This window comes from Bos indicus, chromosome 7, assembly GCF_029378745.1.
Source record: "Bos indicus isolate NIAB-ARS_2022 breed Sahiwal x Tharparkar chromosome 7, NIAB-ARS_B.indTharparkar_mat_pri_1.0, whole genome shotgun sequence".
In the NCBI taxonomy this organism is placed as follows: domain Eukaryota; kingdom Metazoa; phylum Chordata; class Mammalia; order Artiodactyla; family Bovidae; genus Bos; species Bos indicus.
In genome coordinates this window covers 38267257-38281330 of record NC_091766.1, presented here as the reverse complement: position 1 = coordinate 38281330, position 14074 = coordinate 38267257, and the positions used below count along the sequence as shown (strand labels likewise).

Here is a 14074-nt window from a genome sequence, read left to right as displayed (position 1 = left end):
GTATATCAATTGTGTAGATCTTTTTGAAGGATCAGCATTTGGTTTCACTGATTTTCAGTGTTTTTTTTAGTCACTATTTTCATAATGTCTGCTGTATTCTTTATTATTTCCTTTTTTTCTTGCTTTAGGTTTAGAGTACTCTTCTTCCAGTGTGTTGAGGTAGAAGTTTAGGTTACTGATTTGTGATCTCTCTCTTTTTATTCATTTATTTATTTTTGGCCACGCTAGGTCTTTGTTGCTACGTGTGGGCTTTTTCTAGTTGCGTGAACAGAGACATATTCTCCAGTTGCTGTGTGCAAACCTCTCATTGTGGTGGCTTCCTTTTTTGCAAAGGACGGGCGCAAAGGCACACAGGTTTCAGTAGCCACGGCTCACAGAGTCTAGAGCAGGGGCTCAGTAGTTGTGGGGCACAGGCTTAGTTGCCCAGAGGCATGTGGAATCTTCCCGGATCAGGGATAGAACCTGTGTCCCCTACACTGGGAGATCAATTCTTTAGCAATGGACCACTAGGGAAGTCCTCTCTCCTTTCTTAATAACTCCATTACAGTTGTAAATTTCCTTCTAAGCACTGCTTTAATTGCATTTAACAAGTTTTGGTATGTTGTGTCTTGATTTTCATTCATCTCAAATAACTTCCTGATTTCCCTTTTGATTTCTTCTTAGACCCATTATTGTCTGGGAGTTCAATGTTTAATTTCCATGTATTTGTGAATTTCCCTTTTTTTTTTTTTCCTGCAGTTGATTTCTAATTTCTTTTTATTATAGTGGAAAATATATCTTGAGTTATTTCTAGCCTTTTAGATTTACTGAGGTTTTTTTTTTAAAGGCCTAGTATAATATCTATCCTGGAGACTGTTCCCTGTTCCTTGAGAAGAGTATATATTCTGTTGTTGGAGGGTTTTATAGTTGTTTGTAAGGTCTAATTTTAGTGTTGTTGTTCAAGCTTTATTTTATCTCATTAAATGAGGGTTTGTTTTATCTGTAATTGAAAGTGGTGTATTGGATTCTCCAAATTTGATTGTTGAGTTGTGTATTTCTTCTTTCATTTCTGTCCGTTTTTTGCTTCATGTATTTTGATGATCTGCTCTTAGATGCATTTATGTTTGTAACTGTTATCTTCTGATGTGCTGATATTTTTATCATGATGCTATATCCTTCTGTGTCTCTAGTAAACTCTTTTTGTTTTAAGGTCTGTTTTGTATGATATTATTAATATTATAGCCATTTCAACTTTCTTGTGGTTGCTGGGTTTTTGTTTTGTTTTTTTTTTTTTTTGACTGGGAAAATAACTTTATTTTGTTTGAGGCAGTGGGCAAGGGACCAGTCTCAGAACTTCTGGAACCACTTCATAGTTCCAGCAGCCTTGGTGGCCTTGAGCATGTTGAAGCACACAGTCTTGCTCAGCACTCACCCACTGTGACAATGTTGCTGATCTGGACGTCCCTGAAGCAGGGGGAAAGGTGCACAGACATGTTCTTATGGTGCTTCTCAAAGTGGTTGTAGTGAAGGTAGTCTCAGCAGATGACAGTTGTCCTCTGCATCTTCATTTCTGTCACCGCACCAGACAGGATCTGCCCTCCAATGGAGACATTACCAGTAAAAGGGCATTGTTTGTCAATGTAGGTGCCTCGATGGCCTCATTTGGAGTCTTGAAGCCCAGTCCAATGTTCTTGTAGTATGGAGGGAGCTTTTCTTGGCCAGTTTCCCCAGGCAGGACCCTCTTCTTATTTGAAAGATGGTCGGTTGCTTTTGGTTCCCACGTTCATCTTCCAAGTTGCCTGAAAAAAGGCCCTGTTTTTCTAAATGCCCTCAGTTGCTCAGTCGTGTCCCTCTGTCTGCGACCCCATGGACTGTAACCTGCCAGGCTCCTCTGTCCGTGGAATTTTCCAGGCAAGAATATTGGAGTGCTAGAATGGGTGGCCATTTCCTTCTCCAGGGAATCTTCCCAACCTAGGGATCCAACTGTGTCTCTTGTGTCTCCTGCGTTGGCAGGCAGATTCTTTACCACTCTGTCACCTGGGAACTCCTTCCTACCCCTTTAAAAAAATATAGACAGTTGGAAATCTATTTTTTAAAAATATTTATTTATTTGGCTGCACCAGGTCTTAGTTGCATCATGTGGGATTTTCGATCTTTGTTGTGGCATGTGAGCTCTCTAGTTGTGGCACTCGGGATCTTTAGTAGTGGCATGCCAAATACACAGTACTGCTTCCCCATTTAAATAGATTTCATAACTCTGCTTGGTTGCCTGGCCCTTGGTATCAAGCCATTCTGTCTTTCTTTTTAAAAAAAATTATTTTTATTATTTTTGGCTGTGCTGGGTCTTCGTTGCTGCATGGTCTTTTTTTCTAGTTCCAGTGTGTGAGCTTCTCATTGCAGTGGCTTTTCTTGTTGTGGTTGCTATCCAACCATCTCATCCTCTGTCGTCTCCTTCTCCTCCTGCCTTCAATCTTTACCAGCATCAGGGTCTTTTCCAATGAGTTGGCTCTTTGCATCAGATGACCAAAGTATTGGAGTTTCAGCTTCAGCATCAGTCCTTCCAATGAATATTCACGACTGATTTCCTTTAGGATGGACTGGTTGGATCTCCTTGCAGTCCAAGGGACTCTCAAGAGTCTTCTCCAACACGGCAGTTCAAAAGCATCAATTCTTCGTCGCTCAGCTTTCTTTATAGTCCAACTCTCACATCCATACATGACCACTGGAAAAACCATAGTTTTGACTAGACGGACCTTTGTTGGCAAAGTAATGTCTCTGCTTTTTAACATGATGTCTAGGTTGGTCATAGCTTTTCTTCCAACAAGCAAGCATCTTTTAATTTCATGGCTGCAGTCACCATCTGCAGTGATTTTGGAGCCCCCCAAAATAAAGTCAGCCACTGTTTCCACTGTTTCCCCATGTGTCTGCCATGAAGTGATGGAACCTGGTACCATGATCTTAGTTTTTTGAATGTTAAGCTTTAAGCCAACTTTTTCACTCTCTTCTTTCACTTTGAACAAGAGGCATTAGGTGATTGGTTAGGGCAGTATAGGGTGGCTACTGGGGTGGGCATTTTTACTTCATTTGGAGTCAGGAAGCCTGTTGGTGATGATCGGGGGAGGGGGGGACTTTGGCAATGGTTACAATTGGGTTTAGTCAGTTCTGGAGGTGGCCTTGGTTCTGGGCTCTGTGTCTGTGGCCTTGGTGCAAGGTGTCACAGCTCTGACCTTGGGGCAGGACTCTACATTCCCCCCACCTCTTTATCTATGGATCAAATCTTTGGCCCTTTAGTACCCTGCTCATGTCTAACTGACTGACTATCCCCATCTTGGGTCATGAGGACCCAGGTCATTGGGGAAAGGGGCAAAGACTGCTCTCTGGCTTCGTTAGACTGGACAGGGGCACTGTGGGGTCTTGGTTCCCAGGGGCATTGTGGGTCCTGGATCTCAATGCCCACTCTCTTTCAGGGTGCATTTATGGAGGGAGATGAAAGTCCACAAAATGACATAGCAGTTTGTTCTAGCATGTGTCAACTGGCTGATATCCTTATCGTAACAGCATCTGGAAATTCATTTGTTGTTTTTTGAAAGAAATAAACTTAACAAGAAGGTTAAAGATGACCTGAAGATTAATAGAGGTAGAAAAGCTGCCAAGGGGCCCAGAAGAGGGGCTAGCCAAGAGACCAGGACCATACATTCATCTATGATGTTAGTGTTTCTTTAGGTATGAGAAGATGCAAGAACTGGGGCTCATGAAAATACTTACCTGAAAACATCTAACTATCTGAAGTCCTGTCCTGCCCATTTTCCCCAGAGCACAGAGTGCCTCATTCCTGATCTTTATCTTGAACTCCTTTCAAGGGGTATTGAAGGTTGGCAACTGTAGCAGCCCTGATTTAATCTTTGTAGAGGCAGATGGCAAGTGCCAGTTTCTGGTTGGCAAAGCCCCTATGGCCATAAATTTGACCATTATTTAGGGGCATTTTACAACCATTTTATAACTGTTTAGAAATACTCATTCCCAGGTCTGGAGAAGATTTTTCTGATTGGCCACTTAATGTGCTGTTCCTGGACTAGGCAATTCTGGACCATACCTGCCTTGTAGTCTCTTACAGTACAGGAAAATATTCCCTCTTGTTGCTTATTCCTATATTCTAAAATTATATCTTTAGAATCATTGATCTTATATGCAACTATACATCATCATTTTATCAGAGGCTCAGTCACCCATTTAGTAGTGTAAGACACAACAACTTTCTGAAACAGGCAATATAGAAAACAAACAATATAGCTAGTAGTAATAGTAAGGTCACAAGTAAGACTTGAAGAACTTTTACTAGGCACAGCCCAGTGTATACTTAGATTCCTGACTTTGTCTGTTAAATGACTATCGCCTGTTGTTAATCTTCTGGTTGTAGATCATGGAGCATCTGATCATTATGCAAAGACTGATTATGAAGCTAGGTTTCAGAAAAAAACTTATAATGTCCTTTATTAACTCAGTTAAATATTGTAATGATACAACATAACAGCAAGGAATTATCTCAGAAGTGAGTTTTTGGAAACACATATCTTAATTAATAAAACTAGAATTTAATATTTAGTGAAACATATTTTTTCTAAAATTTTCCCCATTTTTATTAAACACAGACAAGACTAATTTGCTTTTAAAATAAATTTGGTCCATTGACTACAGATGCCATAGACCTAGGTGAATTTTTTTCCCTCTAGAGTTTCCCAAAACCCTCTAGAGGTTTTGAGACTTCTGTATATTTCAGGAGACAGTCTTTTATTTACCTGATAAGACTATTCAGAACCCAAGTGTCTCCAATTTCTGGAGGGACAAGTTAGAGAAAAGAAAATAGAGAAAAGAAAAATGTTTTAATTTTGCCCACAGGTATAAATTACCAAATTGTTTTAAACCATAAGTAGCTTGAGGAGAAGAGCTTCTTTATATCTGAAAATGAAGATCAGAAGCCAATACTGTATCAGACAAAAATTCATGAAAATTTTAATCATATGTGGCAGTTTATTTAATCCCTTGTAATTAATCTTCATTCTATTGTCCTTGCCTGATGATTGAGGTTGATTGTAACAGTGATAGTTTTAAGAAGTTTGTGAAGTTTTTGTTAAGGCTTGTATGATTGTCCCATGAAGTGGGTGCCTTGATCACTGGAGATGGTAGAAAGTATACTCTAAGTGAAAGACACACTTTTAACTTTTTTTTTCCTTTGTGAAGGCGTTAACCCTGCAGCAAGGAAAGGCTTTAACCCATCAAATAAAAAATGAAGTTTGTCTGGGAGCCAGAAAGCCAAACGGCTGTCTTGGATTTCCCAGAGCCCTGACTGTTTTATTACAACTATTGTTTACCCATTTTAAATTCCCTGATTTACAAGTAGGCTGTTGCCATGTTACAAGGACATCAAGATGGTAAAAGTCTGACAATGAGGGGTTAATTTTTTGTAGAAGCAGAATGAAATTTATCTTCATAGATCATTTTGAAATAATATTTATTCATTTTTATCAAAGTAACAAAAGGTTTTAAAAACAAATATAAATCATTTAAAGGCAAAGAAATTCACACAGTCTTGTTATCAAAAGTCACATTCATTCCAAAAAAACTGTGTTCTCTTAATAAAAAAGAGAAAACCAAATAAATTCCAGTTTGGTACCAGCTTATATTCACTGTGAAACAATAGTTATTCACTTAGCCAAAGTAACAATCAGTTCAGTTCAGTTCAGTCACTCAATCGTGTCCAACTCTTTGCAACCCCATGAACCGCAGCACGCCAGGCCTCCCTGTCCATCACCAACTCCTGGAGTCCACCCAAACTCATGTCCATTGAGTCTTTGATGCCATCCAACCATCTCATCCTTTGTCATCCCCTTCCACTCCTGCCCCCAATCTTTCCCAGCATCAGGGTCTTTTCAGATGAGTCAGGTGACCAAAGTATTGGAGTTTCAGCTTCAACATCAGTCCTTCCAATGAACACCCAGGACTGATTTCCTTTAGGATGGACTGGTTGGATCTCCTTGCAGTCCAAGGGACTCTCAAGAGTCTTCTCCAACTTCTCCAACAGTTCAAAAGCATCAATTCTTCAGCGCTTAGCTTTCTTTATAGTCCAACTCTCACATCCACACATGACTACTGGAAAAACCATAGCCTTGACTAGACAGACCTTTGTTGACAAAGTAATGTCTCTGCTTTTTAATACGCTGTCTAGGTTGGTCATAACTTTCCTTCCAAGGAGTAAACGTCTTTTAATTTCATGGCTGCAATCACCATCTGCAGTGATTTTGGAGCCCCCAAAAATAAAGTCTGACACTGTTTCCACTGTTTCCCCATCTATTTCCCATGAAGTGATGGGACCAGATGCCATGATCTTCGTTTTCTGAGTGTTGAGCTTTAAGCCAACTTTTTCACTCTCCTCTCTCACTTTTATCAGGAGGCTTTTTAGTTTTTCACTTTCTGCCATAAGGGTGGTGTCATCTGCTATTGCTGCTGCTAATCTGAGGTTATCAATATTTCTCCTGGCAATCTTGATTCCAGCTTGTGCTTCTTCCAGCCCAGCGTTTCTCATGATGTACTCTGCATATAAGTTAAATAAGCAGGGTGACAATATACAGCCTTGATGTACTCCTTTTCCTATTTGGAACCAGTCTGTTGTTCCATGTCCAGTTCTAGCTGTTGCTTCCTGACTGCATATAGGTTTCTCAAGAAGCAGGTCAGGTGGTCTGGTATTCCCATCTCTTTCAAAATTTTCCACAGATTTTTGTGATTCACACAGTCAAAGGTTTTGGCATAGTCAATAAAGCAGAAATAAAAGATTTCAGAGGCAGTTCAACATCTCAGGAAAACTTGTACTATCCACAAAACTCTTTTCTCAGGATCCACTTTTCATAAAACTTTTTTTCACTTTCTGTATTTATCACTTTATTTGTCCATTCAGAGAACAGCCACCTGTAAGTCAGACTTACTTCCTTTTGTCTTAGTAAAATGTAATTCCACTCCTTATACCTTTTTAATAAAAGCACATGTCCTACTTTCCTTAAGCAACCATGAACTGTCCTTTATTTCACCACTCTATAGATCAGTAAACATAAATCACCTAAAGCTCTTATCTCATTTGCATTTTCTTTCCTTAAAAGTTTTTTTATATCAAGACTTTCCTTGTTGACAAATTTGCAATAGATATACTAAGATCTTATTTAGTTTATATTAAATCTAGGCATAATAAAAGTATTATACTTAATGTTGATGATTCTTAGATATGTCCATAATAATTAGATTAACAAACAAACATTAATATTGATACCAGGTATTAATTTAATATTGAATATTTCCCAGTTCATGTGAACCTGAAATTCATTCAGTTTAATTTATCTTGAATTGTTTGTTTTGTAAGCACTTACTTTTCTTTAAGCCAATTAAATTAGAGCTTATTTACAAATTAATTGTAGCAATATTATCAAAAGACAAGGACACACACTGATACCTACATATCCAGACAGACAGACAGAGATCTCATGTTTGAGATTTTAAATGTCCCTTTGCCTTTTTTTTTTTCTTGGCTTAAAGTTCTACTAATTTGCCCAAGTCTGAAGTTTCAAGTAGAGTGAGCTGTGTATTTAAAGGACATGATAAGAGTTAACTTCAGGCTTTTTCCAAGGTGACTTTCTGTTTTTCCAAGGTAGTATGTATCAATCCCAATCTCCTAATTTATCCTTTCTCCCCTTACTCTCTGGTGACTCTAAGTTTGTTTTCTACCTCTGTAACTCTATTTCTGTTTTATAAATATGTTCCTATATACTCTTTTAAAAAATATTCCACATATAAGCAATATCATATGATATGTCTTTCTCTGTCTGACTTCACTCTAGGTCCATCCATGTTGCTGCAAACAGCATTATTTCACTTTTTATGGCCAAGTAATATTCCATTGTATATATGTACCACATCTTTTTTATTCACTCCTCTGTTGATGGACATTTAGGTTGCTTCCATGTCCTGGCTATTATAAATGGTGCTGCAACGAACATTGGGGTGCTTTATCTTTTCAAATTATGGTTTTCTCTAGATACATGCCTAGGAGCAGGATTGGTGGATCATATAGTAGGTCTAATTTTAGTTTTTTAAGGAACTTTCAAACTGTTCTCCATAGTGGCTATACTAAGTCCCAATAGTCTTGTAACTGGATGTTTCATTCTCCTATGACTGAACATTTATTTTCAGTATTTTAAAATTACCAATGAGGGAGTTCCCTGGCAGTCCAGTGGTTAGGACTCAATGCTTCCATTGCAGGGGGCACAGGTTCAATCCCTGGTCAGGGAATTAAGATGCTGCAAGCCATGTGACACAGCCAAAAGAAAACCCCCCAAAATAAAACAAAATCACCAATGGATAAACTTATGTATATGTATTTTTGTATGCCTGAAGGCAGATGTTTCTTTAATCTGATTTATAATATCTAAAAAAATTAAGATTCAAATAGATGAGTATTTGTTAATTATATATATTTGTCGAAAAAAATAGCTTGCTTGCAATTTCAAGCTGTTCTTCAGTTAAACTGAAATGGAAGCTTTAAAAAAGAGAAGGAAAATTTTATTTCTAAATGGAATCAAGAACACTATCTAATGGTGTGTATTCCCTATAAATACAAATATTTCTATTTATAAATAAATAGAAATATAGATTTGAAAGAGCCCAATGGTATAATAAATGCTGAGGCCAAAAAATGAAAAAAAGAGAAATGAAAAGAAAAAAGAGAAGATTACATAATGACTAACCAAGTGCTGTATGCATATACTTGAGACTTTTCCAGCATTTTCTTGGATGCTGTGCACATGTGCTTTGGTACTGTTCTCTTTTGCTATAGTTTTACAGGAGTAGATAATTATATAGCCCTACAATTTTCTTTTTTAAAGAAAAGTAAAGAATTATCAGCTTCCTAATTATTGTGGTTTGAGGAGGTCAATAAATAACATTTCTGTTCTTTGGCCAAGATTGGAATGGATTGAAAGATTAGTGTGTTAACCAAGTGAGCTTGCTTATATTTCAATCCTGAAATGGATGGGCTTGCCATGTCATATGTGTGTATGTGCTAAGTTGCTTCAGTCATGTCTGACTCTTTGTGCAACCCTATGGACTGCAAGCCACCAGGCTCCCCTGTTGATGGAATTCACCAGGCAAGAATACGGGAGTGGGTTGCCATGCCCTCCTCCAGGGGATCTTCCTGACCCAAGGATCAAACCTACATCTCTTCTGCATTTGCAGGCAGATTCTTTACCACTAGTGCCACCTGGGAAGCCCTTGCCATGTTATGGTACATCTAAACAGTCTCAGCTTTTCTTGGTGTATACAGTAGAGGTGAGGGATGGTGTGATGTGCTGAAAAGTTATAGCAGAGAAGAGCAAAAAAAATGTGCTTCATGCAGGTGGGCAGATCTGAGAGAGAGTGAGGAAAGGACTGGGAAAAGCAAGTGCGGTTCCTTCTCTGAAACCTATCAGTCATATAAGTCTGTCCTACTCTGGGAGGTGTGAGGAAGGAGATAGAGAGGGGCCAGGCTTTTTACACTAACTGTAGTATTTCCACGTGGAACGTGAGGAGTTGTAAACAAATGATTTTCCTAATGTTAATAAATAACCCACTTTATAAATGACAAGAAATGGCATGAAAAACTTTGGGAAAAAAAAGATCAACACAGAAAGATTAGATCCCTTGATGCAGCAATCATTAAACGGTCTCTAGTGATTGCTTATAAAGAAAGCTGAGCACCGAAGAATTGATGCTTTTGAACTGTGGTGTTGGAGAAGACTCTTGAGAGTCCCTTGGACTGCAAAGAGATCAAACCTGTCCATCCTAAAGGAGATCAGTCCTGAGTGTTCATTGGAAGGACTGATGTTGAAGCTGAAACTCCAGTACTTTGGCCATCTGATGTGAAGAGCTTACTCATTTGAAAAGACCTGGATGCTGGGAAAGATTTAAATACACCTGCTTTCTCCCCAGAAGGCAGGTCATAGTTTCCCAGACTCTAGTCTGCCACCCTCCTCATTTGGTGGCAAATCAATACATTTCTGGAGAAGGAAATGGCAGTCCACTCCAGTGTTCTTGTCTGGAGAATCCCAGGGATGGCAGAGCCTGGTGGGCTGCCGTCTGTGGGGTCGCACAGAATCAGACACGACTGAACCAACTTAGCAGCAGCAGCAGCAGCAGCAGCAGCAGCAGCAGGAGGAGGAGAAAGGGATGACAGAGGATGAGATGGTTGGATGACATCACCAACTCAATGTACATGAGTTTGGGTAGGCTCTGGGAGTTGGTGATGGACAGGGAGGTGCCGGGAGCCACCAAGGGAGATCCCACCCATGACAAAGGTCATGCGGAAGAGATCTGACAGGAAAAGGTGGATCAGGCCTCAAGGGACCCCCTGAATCTGCTCGAGCATCTACCCCAAAACCAAAATCTGTCTGTCTTACTATCTTGTGCCTTTCACCAACTCTTCTGACATTAACAGGGGGCTATCCCCAACCACCTTTCTCTGGAAAAAATCAACTTAGGGCTTTAGTTAATAAGTCTCCTGAACATGAAAAGAATATTTCTATTTTAACCCCTCTGTTGGCTTTCTAGTTTGCCTGACAGGTTTATCCATACTCTTGCAATTAACACACATGATTGTTCACAACTCCCCCACCTTGAAAGACACGGGAAGCCAAAACACTCAAAGTCCTAATGAGCATAGAGTCCTTTAAGGGATGAAAAATTATTAGAATAGATAGTATTGGTAAGGGGCTTCATTATTGGGCCAATGCTTGCTGCCAAGTGCCCATATCCCTTATCCATTGTGTACCCGGGAGTGCATTGGTTAACATAGTTGGAATGTAAGAAAAACAAGTAGCAGCCTTGGAATTAACCACATCAGACCTTTGAGCTAATTGGTTCTTTCTTTGTTGTGACCCACTGCACCTTTGCTCTGTGAGAATGTAACTTTATTTAGTATTTTCTGAGGCTGGGAGAAATAAAGAAAAAACACTTCAAGGGAAAATAAGTTTTCTGGCTGATCAGCCTTTACCAAAAAAGGGTCATAAAATGTCCACAGGCCTCCAAGGCCAGAAGATAATGTACACAACATTTTTTATGGGAAAGGTGTACAGAAAAAATCCTGGTTTTGATAAAGACAAAACAGATGTAATGTTCGGGCTGACTCTGTATGACTTTGCATCTTTCATTTCCCTCTATGTACAAGTCAAGGTATAAAAGTTCCTTTTGAAAATAAAGTTATGGACCTCGCTCACCGAAGCTTGGTCTCCCCGTGTCGTTCTTTTTTCCTTTTCCCTTCTTTTCTCTCTCTGTTGTTCTTTCAGGATGACTCCTTGGAACACAGGAGCTTTATTGGTTTTCTATGTTAATCAAGGAAGATCAAGCCCTGCTCTCCGCTTTGCTATCCTTATTGCCTAAGCCGTCATCCTGAGGGTACCCCTGGATCCTGCCGGGGTCCAGCCCCAGCAGAGGCTGGCGTGCTAGTCCATGGGTTTGCAAAGATTCAGACGTGACTGAGCGACTGAACTGAACTGAACTGAGTGATTGTTTGTTTTATAAATATATGGTTTATTTATTTAAAATTATATAGAAGTTGTAAAAATAAAATGAGAACATTACAGATAAATTAAGGTTCTCTTTGTCTGAACACATATTTGGACTTCTAGCTCCCTTTCCAGAAGTAGTCTCTATTTTTGGCTTATTATGTATCCACCCACCCTCCCAGGCCTACGAACATATTTTAAAAAATTATTTATTTATTTATGTTATTTTTGGCTGCTCTAGGTCTTTGTGGCTTTGCTCTGACTTTCTCTAGTTGCAACAAGTGGGGGCTACTCTTCTTGTCGTATGCAGTCTTCTCATAGATGTGGCTTCTTTTATTGCAGAGCACAGGCTCTAGGTGCATGGGCTTTAGTAGTTGCAGCATGCAGGCTCAATAGTTGTGGCTCCTGGGCTCTAGAGCACAGGCTAAGTAGTTGTGGGCTTAGCTGCTCCCCAGCATGTGAGATCTTCCCCGATCAGGGATCAAAATGTGTCTGCTGCATTGGCAGGTGGATTCTTTACCACTGAGCCACAAGGGAAGCCCGCTCGAGTCTTTTTATAACCTAATTTTGGAAATGACATCCCAGCATTTCTCTCATATTATCTGTTTTTTGAAAGAGAGTCATTAAGTGTAGCCCACACTCAAAGGGAAGGAGGAATTCCATAAGAATGTGATTGCCAGGAGGCAGGATGTTTGGGGGCCATTTTAGAGGCTGCACGCCATAGGCTGGCTCTCTTTAGGCTTGCAAGATGGCTGTTAACAACAATTGATAAACATTTTTCTCTGAAGTAAGATGCTTCAAAAGGGCATTTCTGGCCCTATGCTGAAACCTTTTCTGATCTCCCCATTTCCCAATTCAATTCAATCAACAAGTTTTGGGTGTTTATTTTTGGCCAGGCTCTTTACTACTTGCTAGGGTTATATGGACCATATCTTCAGAAAGTCCACAAGTCATATTGTCATGGTGTGTATATACATATTCATCTCTGCTTGTTCCTCTTACCTTAACCCCAGCTTCAAGACTTTTCTTTAAATACACCTGCTTTCTCCCCAGAAGGCAGGTCATAGTTTCCCAGTCTCTAGTCTGCCACCCTCCTCATTTGGTGGCAAATCAATACATTTCTGGAGAAGGCAATGGCAACCCACTCCAGTACTCTTGCCTGGAAAATCCCATGGGAGGAGCCTGGTAGGCTGCAGTCCATGGGGTCGCTAAGAGTCGGACACGACTGAGCGACTTCACTTTCACTTTTCACTTTCACGCATTGGAGAAGGAAATGGCAACCCACTCCAGTGTTCTTGCCTGGAGAATCCCAGGGACGGGGGAGCCTGTGGGCTGCCATCTATGGGGTCATACAGAGTCGGACACGACTGACGTGACTTAGCAGCAGCAGGAACAATACATTTCTTCTTCCTTTATCCTCAAAACCTTGTCCCCATCACTCTCATTTGGTGTGGTGACAAGGACCAAATTTTCAGTAACATATTTATTGACACATTACTATTCAACAACTCTTACGAGCTGTCAAATGTCGATATATATAGTACTCATTTATGAGTCTTATATGTAATATTTTATTATAGAGCATACCATTTTATTCATTCACATCTTATTGTACATTTCCTTTGTTTATATTTTTCACAAGGAATCGGGCCTGAACATGAACACATCTTCTGCACACTTGTAGACATGAAATTGCTGGGTCATAAAAATGCAGATTTTAAATTTCACCACAGGTGGCTGTTCTTATTTTATGCTTCTACCTTGCATCTTTAAGAGTCTCCACTTCCCAGAGTCCGTTCTTCTCCTGAAATGGTCAGACTTTAATAACATTTACCATCCGGAGATTGTTTTCATTATCTTATGAACAGATAATTTCAGTGTAACTTAAGTTACACGCAAAAACAGGGCCAGACGATGCTTGATGTGGCAGAGAAGACTTTTAAGGTTCCACAGTAGGGTTTCGCGGACTCTGTTACTACTGCTCTTTGGTTTCCCTCAAAGTACTAGCAAATGGTAAAGCAAACGAACAAACTGCGAGACCACTGGGAGGTGCCCAGTCGACTCTTGGAGATGAAATCTGCCTCCCGTTGATGGCGACCCCCCACCTCACACAGTTGGTATGTCCTGTGGCAGCCTCCCCCGCTCAGTACGGGTTGGTTCCGCCCTTGGACGCTCGCGCATGCGCCCGCCCCGAGAGCCCGTCGCAACCCCGCGGTGTTTCAGGTTCGCGCGCGCTCGCCCGCCTCAGATTCCTGACGTGCTGCGGCCGCTCGCGACCAACAGGACTTGAGAGGAGGGGCTCATCCGCGCGGCGCGGACGGTCGGTGAGTACCAGCCGCTTCGGCACACCTCCAGCCGCCTTCTTCCAGCCTCCTCTTCTTCCTCAGTGGGGGCGCGGCCCACTCTTCTCCCGAGCGGAGCCTCTGACTTGGGGTTAGGACCCTCTCGATGCTGCGGCGGGTCTCTTCGGACGCCAAGGTGGGCGCGTGCTGACAGGACGGCCCTTCGGGACGCCAGGG

The 14074-nt window shown here is 40.7% G+C and overlaps 1 protein-coding gene and 1 pseudogene across 3 annotated transcripts in view; one reads left to right on the top strand and one right to left on the bottom strand.

The window, feature by feature from the left end:
- Positions 1-1230: 1230 nt before the first annotated feature.
- Positions 1231-3754, bottom strand: LOC109560992 (small ribosomal subunit protein uS17-like; annotated as a pseudogene).
- A 9991-nt stretch (positions 3755-13745) lies between these two features.
- The window catches only part of UIMC1 (ubiquitin interaction motif containing 1), a 137831-nt gene continuing 137502 nt past the window's right edge, over positions 13746-14074 (top strand). The window contains exon 1 of one of the 3 annotated variants that reach the window (XM_070793308.1): positions 13746-13879. The gene's annotated coding sequence lies outside the window, so the exon portion shown is untranslated. The other 2 variants (XM_070793309.1, XM_070793310.1) reach the window with 2 other exon arrangements.